Source organism: Salminus brasiliensis, chromosome 17 (genome assembly GCF_030463535.1).
Source record: "Salminus brasiliensis chromosome 17, fSalBra1.hap2, whole genome shotgun sequence".
Taxonomy (NCBI): Eukaryota; Metazoa; Chordata; class Actinopteri; order Characiformes; family Bryconidae; genus Salminus; species Salminus brasiliensis.
This window is the reverse complement of record NC_132894.1, coordinates 34,975,890-34,985,894: the sequence shown is the minus strand read 5'-3', so window position 1 is coordinate 34,985,894 and position 10,005 is coordinate 34,975,890.

Here is a 10,005-nt window from a genome sequence, read left to right as displayed (position 1 = left end):
TCTCTGTTTCACAATGCTCCTTTTCTCCAGAGCAGGCCGCTACAGCGGTCATCTGAGCAGGGCCGCTTCTAGCTATTAGCGCTATTAGCATTCACTGAGGGCATTCTGACTGTAACCCGTAACAGCATGCTCTAGATTTTCAGACGTTCTACGTTCCGTCAAACGTTCCACCCAGTCATTCCACAGTGAGGGCTGAATTTATTAACAGAGCGTCTCAAGAAAAGCTCAGTTCCCGCGTTCACTACTTACAATATATGGACAAAAGTATTGGGACACCTGTTCATTCACTGCTTCTTCTGAAATCAAGGGTATTAAAAGAGCTTCTCCTGCTTTTGTTGGAGTGACTGTCTCTACTGTCCAGGGAAGAAGACTTTCTACTAGATTTTGGAGCCACATTGGTGTGAGGATTTGATTGCATTCAGCGACAGGAGAGTTAGTGAGGTCAGGATGTTGGATGATGATCACCTACCAACCTCATCATCCCCAACTCAGTATCCCAAAAGTACTGGATGGAGCTCCACCACCATCATTCCAGAGAACACAGTTCCTCCACTGCTCCACAGCTCAATGCTGGGGGGGCTTTATGTACCCCTTTAGCCCACACCTGAGATTAGGCAGCATGGTGCCAATAGGTCCCTGATGTTTATTATCTGCTCCAGAGAGTCCTATTGTATTGGCAGTACTTCTTCTCTACAGGGAATAGACAAGCTGTGTGTGTGCATTTGCACACATGTGTCAACAATGGGTGCAGCTTAAGCAAACTTTATTAGAAAGGGTGTCCACAAATATCTGGACATATTGTGTATCTTGCTAGCTAGCGTTGCTGCACTGCCTGCTTTACAGCCTGTCTGGGATGGTCTGGGATGGCTGTGGGCTGCTTTTTCCTGAAACGTCTCCGCGACTATTTTTAAAAAGCCCGATTCGGAAGAGGTCGTAACCAGCGGCCCGTTTTTTTACTACCGAAGCCTTCAAGCAGCCGAGCTTCCACGCCCGGGCCGCACCACTGTACGATATGTGCAATTACTCTACTGCCGGTACACTAAGAGCTAATCCTGCAGCCGTCCCAGTGCCATTCCTACCATTCCAGACTCCACATACTCTGTCCTGGCAACAGGCGGAAGGGTGAGGAGCTCCACAGAATGCAGCAGGATGCCACCAACACTTGTTAACGTTGGAGCCACCACCCAAATGCTCTAAAGCTCCACAAATAATAATCATAAAAACCTCTTAGACACATTTTCTTCCCTTTCATAACTACATTACTGTCAGAATTACCATCAGTTTCATAGGCCCTAACATAGAACCCTGTGGGACTCCTTAAAGCGATCTGGTTCCAGTGGCTCCTGATCTATTGGGCAGCCAGTAGTGAGTAGTGAGTCAGTTCTGGAGGGTAATGGGCAAGCTGTCATGTGCAGGATCATTGACGACCTCATGGGCGTCCCACCACCAACTTACAGGACGTAACGGATCTGCTGAAGATCTGAAAGTGTCCAGATACCACAGCAGGACACCTTCGGAGACATTCGGCCACACGGAAACCGAAAAGTCAGTCTCCTGAAAAGAACTGAAGCTCTAATGAAGGTAAGGGTGGAGCTCTGACCCTGAAAAGTGAAGAACCTGAAGAACCTGGGCTTGACCACAGCTGACCACGCACCTTTCCATAGTCTAGAAGTGTGTATGAAGGCTGCCTGTGTGTCCACTGCCTCTGTTTACGTTAGAGTGGATGTGGGATTAAAGCGGCTGGAGGAGAATTTCTCCCCTGATTAACCTCAGCACTCTAACCGGCCCAGAACTCATACACACACACACACACACACACACACACACACACACACACACACTCCTGCCCTGAAAGCAGCCAGTGTAGACAACCCTGCATGCATGAATCACTGGGCAGACAGGAATCTCTAAATAAACACATCATGGACTGAACCCTACACACACACACACACACACACACACACTGCAGTACAGTGATATATATATATATATATATATATATATATATATATATATATATATATATATTATTGGGTACAAACATCTGACTGAAGAGAAACTGAGAATCGGCCTGGATTTGATTGGTTCTTTAAGGGTTCTTCAGAAAGGCAATGGTTCTATATGCAACCTTGACAACTCAAAGAACCCTCTGGATGCTTAACCGTCTCTTCACCTGGTCAGAATGGTGGAAAACCATCACACCATTAGAACCTTGTATTGTTCAGTGGGCACCTCACAAGACCTGCCTGATGTTCTAGAGATGTTCTGACCCAGTCGTTGTCTAGAACATCACAGTTTGGTTTATTCTAATGATATATAGAGCTAATTACTGGTAGACACTCTCACTGACCACTGCCTTTATGTTTATTTGGGTTTATTCTAATGTTATATAGAGCTAATTACTGGTAGACACTCTCACTGACCACTGACTTTATGTTTATTTGGGTTTATTCTAATGTTATATAGAGTTAATTACAGGTAGACGCTCTCACTGACCACTGACTTTATGTTTATTTGGGTTTATTCTAATGTTATATAGAGTTAATTACAGGTAGACACTCTCACTGACCACTGGCTTTATGTTTATTTGGGTTTATTCTAATGTTATATAGAGTTAATTACAGGTAGACACTCTCACTGAACACTGACGGTATGCTTATTTGGGTTTATTCTAATGATATATAGAGCTAATTACTGGTAGACACTCTCACTGACCACTCACTTTATGTTTATTGGGGTTTATTCTAATGTTATATTGAGTTAATTACAGGTAGACACTCTCACTGACCACTCACTTTATGTTTATTGGGGTTTATTCTAATGTTATATAGAGTAAATTACAGGCAGACACTCTCACTGACCACAGGCTTTATGTTTATTTGGGTTTATTCTAATGTTATATAGAGTAAATTACAGGCAGACACTCTCACTGACCACAGGCTTTATGTTTATTTGGGTTTATTCTAATGTTATATAGAGCTAATTACAGGTAGACACTCTCACTGACCACAGGCTTTATGTTTATTTGGGTTTATTCTGATGTTATATAGAGTTAATTACAGGTAGACACTCTCACTGACCACTGACTTTATGTTTATTTGGGTTTATTCTAATGTTATATAGAGTAAATTACAGGCAGACACTCTCACTGACCACTGACTTTATGTTTATTTGGGTTTATTCTAATGTCATATAGAGCTAATTACAGGTAGACACTCTCACTGACCACAGACTTTATGTTTATTTGGGTTTATTCTAATGTTATATAGAGTTAATTACAGGTAGACACTCTCACTGACCACTGACTTTATGTTTATTGGGGTTTATTCTAATGTTATATAGAGTTAATTACAGGTAGACACTCTCACTGACCACTGACTTTATGTTTATTGGGGTTTATTCTAATGTTATATAGAGTTAATTACAGGTAGACACTCTCACTGACCACTGACTTTATGTTTATTTGGGTTTATTCTAATGTTATATAGAGTTAATTACAGGTAGACACTCTCACTGACCACTGACTTTATGTTTATTTGGGTTTATTCTAATGTTATATAGAGTAAATTACAGGTAGACACTGAACACTTCTGAATGTTCTTCAGAATGGTGGAAAACCACCACACCATTAGAAACCTGCATTGGTCAGTGGACACCCCACAAGACCTACTTGCTGATGTTCTGGAGATGTTCTGACCCAGTCATCGTCTAGAACATCACAGTCTGGTTCTTGGCAAAGTGTCTCAGATTCTTACGCCTGTTCATTTTTCCTGCTTCATCACCTTCATCACCTTCATCACCTTCAAGAACTGACTGAACTGTTCACTCGCTGCCTAATATGTAGATCCACCCCTTGTCAGGAGCCACTGGAACCAGATCAGTGTTATTCACTTTACCTGGCAGTGGTTTAATGTTATGGCTGATTGGTGTAAAACACTGCTTTATCGTGGAGCATTACATGCCAGTACTTTTGTACTGTGGCTCCCTCTGCTGGGTGAAATGACAACTAGCAGTTCTCCATCACTCCTTACCTGGGACATGTAACTGCTACACCCTTTATGTCGCAGGTAGGAGTCACACTATAAGAGAGTGACTTAACCAGCATAACTATATTAATATAATATAATATAAAGTAGAGTATAAAGTGTATGGAAAGTTTGTGAGCAACATCAAAGCCCTGCCAAGAGGATCTTCTCTCAAACTGCAGGTGGGTTCGGTAGGGGAGACCAAAAGCTGAAGAAGATGGTCAGGACATTTTGGATGCATCATTCAGAGTGTTCTTTAAGTGTAATCCTCTCACTCTACCATCTGATGGCGCTGTTGTATTTTATATTACATTTTAGAAGAGTTTTACAGGTAGACACTCTCACTGACCACTGACTTTATGTTTATATAGAGTTATATAGAGTCACATTTGTAACTGTATGTGGAAGAGAAGACCCTACACTGCCGCTGGTCTGTTTCCAGGCCTGAAGGACTCTTGGTTCTTCTGCTTGGCTCTTTTTTACTGTAGGCATGCAGTTCCCAGGGTAACACATATGATTGCATATAAATGCTTTATGTTTGTTAGGCAAAAGAAAGGAGGGCTTATGACATCATTCGAGGAGAATGTTCCCATAGGAGGGTCTTTCTGCTGGTTCTCATTAACAGCCCAGCGGATGTCAAGGTACAAGAAAGGAGCTGCAGCGCTGATGAAGCCACTGATATCCTTATTTAAATAAAACATGGAGTACATGTCCGAAAGTAGAACTCTCTCTCTCTATATATATATATATATATATAGTTGTTGTACAATGAAAAACTTGTATCTCCAAAATTGTGATTTTACAAGAGAGACTATATATATAGATATAGATATATATAGATATCATACATCATTATACATCATTAACTCTGATTGGAAGTCAATAGAAAATTGTTTATTTTAAATAAAGTTTATTTAGAGCATTTCTATTGGTCCATTATTCCAGAATTCAGAATTATTGTACACATTGTAGCTACAGGGTTTAAAGCACAGAGAAAATGTAAAATATACAAAAATGGAGATATGTGATTTTCATTGGACAAGCAATATAAATTATTATTATTATTATTATTATTATTATTATTATTATTATTATTTCTATTATTATTATTATTATTATTATTATTATCATCATCATCATCATCATCATTCTTATGATTAAATAAGCCCCAGGTTTCGCCCCTGGACACCTTGGCCCAGCACTGCTCTGGCCTGTTAAGGGTTAACCAGGCTTGTGCTCTCCTCAGCTCTCGCTCATTAATGAGTGAACCTGCTGCCTCACCCCCGGTCAGGAAGGGCTGATCCTTTCAGATCGGGTTGCTGACAGAGGCCTCTGCTTTCACAAAGCTGCTTCTCAGATCATGTTTCCTTCTCCCAGACAATAAAGCTCCAAGTGAACACACCTTGTAACCAGTCTGAGTTTGGCAGCCCACCGTCTGCCCGGCCTCCCTCACACACTGAAACACTGGGTTTGTGGGGGTTTGTGGACCCAGCGTTTCTAATGAAACCAGTGGGAGGGTGCCCTCCTTTGCTGCAGTAACATCCTCTAGTCTTCTCAGAAAGCCCTACACTATATCTTGGAACATTGTTGTGAGGATTTGATTGCATTCATTAAACTAATAAAGCAGTGGTGAGGTAGGGATCTCATAACCCAGACTGTGGATTACTAGTTTTGCCACTCCAGCTCATCCCAAAGGTACTGGAGAGCGGAGAACGCAGCTCCACAGCTCCACGATGGGCTTCCCAAATGGGTTCCATCGTCTCAGCCCACCCTAATCTGACATGGGTCCCATCTAGGCCCCATGTACAGTGTCCAATATTGGCATACCCCTCGAGACTGGGATTTGACTGTAAAGGGTTAATTAATTAGGTGACCGCTGCACTTGGACGGAGTTATCCGGTCCCGTCATCTCCACCTGTGGAGCTCTTTTTTGGGAAAACAATAGATCCTGTACTGACGCAGTGTGTCCCACTTGACCCCTGACCTTCCCCAGGGCCGACGGAGACAATAGAGAGGAGGTCCGCCCAGAGCAGAGATGGGTTTCTGCAGAAGGAGCCGGACACTGGGTGGGGTGGGAAAAGGGCCGGCCTCGCTATTCCACCGAGCTTTCTCTCCAAACATGAGACCACATGGCCGATGCTGAAGCTTTCGGAGCTGTTGGGCGTGAGCCACACAAAGAGGCTACTGTGGAACATGCGCCAGAGGAACCCGAACTGAGAAATAAGAATAGCCCCGACAAAGCCAGATATGGCGCAAGAGGTGCAGGAGGGCAAACGCGCCGCAGGCCGTGCTCTGAGAGTCAGCCAAAGGAGAAGGAAGGAAGAGGAATTTCAGCCCGGGTTTGAAGCGCCGCCAGCTTTCCTTGCCTTTTAGGCTGGGAGGAATCACGGCTGGTCGGACTTGAATATACAGGACAGATGTCAAGGCCGACAACTGGCACAGGGGTGTGCATGCTCCCACAAATGACCTCACAAGACATTTTTTAAAGGGCTCAGAGTTCGGTGCAGTCAGCTAGTTTTGCATATACTATTTGGACAAATGTTTGTGGACACCCCTTCGAATGAATGCATTCTGCTACTTTAAGTTGCACCCGTTGCTGACGCAGATGTGCAAATGCCCAAACACACACACACACACGCAGCTGGTCTAGTCCCTGTAGAGAAGAAGTACTGCCAATAGAATAGGACTCCCCAAAGCTGATCAGCATGAACCTATTGGCACCATGCTGCCTAATGCCAGGTGTGGGCTAGAGGGGTATATAAAGCCCCCCAGCATTGAGCTGTGGAGCAGTGGAAGAACTGTGTTCTCTGGAATGATGGTGGTTTTGATTAGGATGATTTCAGGAGTTGGGGATGACGAGGTGGAGTGGTGATCAATCGTCCAATGACCATCATGACCTCACTAATTCTTTTATTGCTGAATGCAATCAAATCCTTACAGCAATGCTTCTCTTAAACTCTAGTAGAAAGCCTTCTTCCCTGGACAGTAGAGACTGGTTTTTATTTCGGAAGAAACGATGAAAGAGCAGGTGTCCCAATACTTTTGACATTCTACTGTGTCTGTACATCGCTCCTGCAGCTAGACTGACCCGCTCCCTGAACACCGGAGTACCAAATGTCAGGTGTGGTTTCCATGGGAACGGAACAGCGCACAACTGATAGGCTTTAGGTATCAAATCTCACAAGACTGACATTCATCCCTGGATACTGCCAGGGGTTACTATGGGTCCTCCTAAAGGCCAGCTGTTCTTTCACTCATCACACCATATTTTTCTCCTAGGAGAAAAGCCATCGATGAACCCCTTTGGCCTCATAATCCCTTGAACCCCCCTTGAATCTATTCTAGGGCCTTTGCGACTATGACAGTACTTCAGAGTAATGAAGAACTGAAGTCTGGACTCACATACAGAGTCTAAGGAGTTAAAGAACCTTCTTTAAGGTTGGAAGCGAGATGTGTGAGGGTGGAGGAAAGCTTAAAGAAACTCTTCACAATGCTCAATGCCAAGAAGTTCCCTAGAAACCTGCATGTAGGCCAAGAAACATATGTCTAAGTCAAGAACCATTCAAGGTCCTTCGGTTTTAAGAATGTTCTACAGCAGTGAAACCTCGTGTAACGTGCACATGTCAGTGCTCCACCCTGTTATTTGATCAGGATCTTCCATAAATAATGACTGCCCTCGTCTTATTCTTCGCTCCAGTGTCGCGTTACCTCTCGAATGAGTGACAGTTGCAGGCAGATGGTGACAAAGACAAAGACCAGGGTGTTGAATACTGGTTCTACCAGCATAGAGATCAAGAGACATTTTTGCATGACAGCAATGGATGTGGGGGGGGGGGGGGGGGGGGGGCATCTCTGGTTTCTTTGTATTAGAACGTCTGGTGGGACAGTGTATCTGTTTATGTAGATTACCACCACCACGATAACTAAAGAAAAAGTGCATTGGCTGAACTGCTGAATTGGTTCTCTCTGGTTGTTAGGGCATTTCAGGTGGTTGCTGTGGTGTTGCTGTTGTTTGTTAAGTCAAGGTGGTTGCTAAGGTATTGCCATGCTATAGGTGTGTGGTAAAACGTGGGGTGCCAAAACTTTTGCTCAAAGGATGGCCGGTTTAAAAGCTCATCCAAAACATTTGGCTAATAGAGCTGTGTCCACAAACCTTTGGCTAAATTGTTGGATGCCAGAACCTTTGCACAGACGCTCATTCCACCATGTTTTGCTAATAGAGCTGTGTCCACCATCTTCTGGTTAAGTTGTGGGGTACCAGAAAGATGGCTGGTTTAAAAGCTCATGCAATTCGTTTGGCTAAAAGAGCTGTGTCCGCAAACTTATGACTAAATTGTGGGGTACCAGAACCTTTGCACAGACACTTATCCAATATGTTTGGCTAATAGAGCTGTGTCTGCAAACTTTTGCCCAAAAGATGTCTGGTTTAAAAGCTAATCTGATACATTTGACTAATAGAGCTGTGTCCGCAAACTTTTGGCTAAATTGTTGGATGCCAGAACCTTTGCACAGACGCTCATTCCACCATGTTTTGCTAATAGAGCTGTGTCCGCAAACTTTTGGCTGAATTGTGGGGTGCCAGAACCTTTTCACAGACACTTTCCCAATATCTTTTGCTAATGGAGCTGTGTGCGCAAACTTTAGGCAAAAAAGTAGGGTGCCAAAACCTTTGCACAGACACTCATTCCAACACGCTTGGCTAATAGAGCAGTGTCCGCAAACTTTTGGCTACATTGTGGGATGCCAAAACGTTTCCCCAAAAGATGGCTGGTTTAAAAGCTAATCTGATACATTTGACTAATAGAGCTGTGTCCACAAACTTTTGGCTAAATTGTGGGATGCCAAAACCTTTGCACAGGTGCTCATTCCAACACGGTTGGCTAATAGAGCGCTGTGTCCACAAACTTTTGCCCAAAAGATGTCTGGTTTAAAAGCTCATCCAATACATTTGGCTAAAAGAGTGTCCACATACTTTAGTCCAAAATCTGAGCACAAACCCCAATACATTTATTATTGATTATAATCAATACTCTAGATTCTAACACTGCAAAACCAGAGCACCTGAATCCCACCTCCAGATCGATGCCCCCTCACAGCCCCGGCTCGCACCCGCGAACTCCCAGCTGCAGTTTCTTATTTGAAAAGACTCTGCAACCTGATCTCAGATCAGAACCCCCCCCCCCCCTCCCCGACCGCACAGCTGGATGGCAACCAGTCGCATTGTTGGTCGGGGATGGGCCCTTAACGTCCCTCCTTTGTAGCAGGAAATGGGCGAAACCACGGTTGAAATTATTACTCCGACATTTTGCGCTGTGAAGGAAGCGCCTCCTGATAGCAGAGGCTGTTCGGTTTCCTGTTGTGCACTAACAGGCCGGGCTTCACCATGTGGGGAGGAAGAGGACTAAGGATCCTGGCTCATTGTTGGGGCATGCGGGTGCCCTCGGAGAGCCAGACAGACGCAGAGCACTCGGCTCAAAAAGCATGCAGATGGTCGCGGCTCCTGATTGGCTAAAAATAGAAATTGGAAAATCCTCCACTAAAAATGGATGAACGTAGATTAACCCCTTCAACACTCCAAGGCTTATCACACAATACGGTGCAGGGGCCTGGTACGGTGGGGCTGCTCTCTGGTAGTAACACTTTCGGCCCACCGGCGGATCAAAGGCTCATAAAACGAAATATCTTAATCATTTAAAGAAGTTAATGACTAAAATAGCAGCCAATAATCGAATAATATTCTCCATCGATTAATACACCTAATACAGCACATGCTGCATCAATACATGGTGAGGATGTAGACGTACCCCATCAGAAACGCTCACAGTGGTGGTGAAAGGTCACGCCGGGCGTCATGCGCCAAAAAATAGTCCCTAAATAAAACATACGTCATTTTTTTTTAGGTTTGCTGCTGTTTTACCATCATCAACATTCCCTATAAGACTCTGTGATGCATGAAGATTCCCTGGTGGGATTCGTTAGT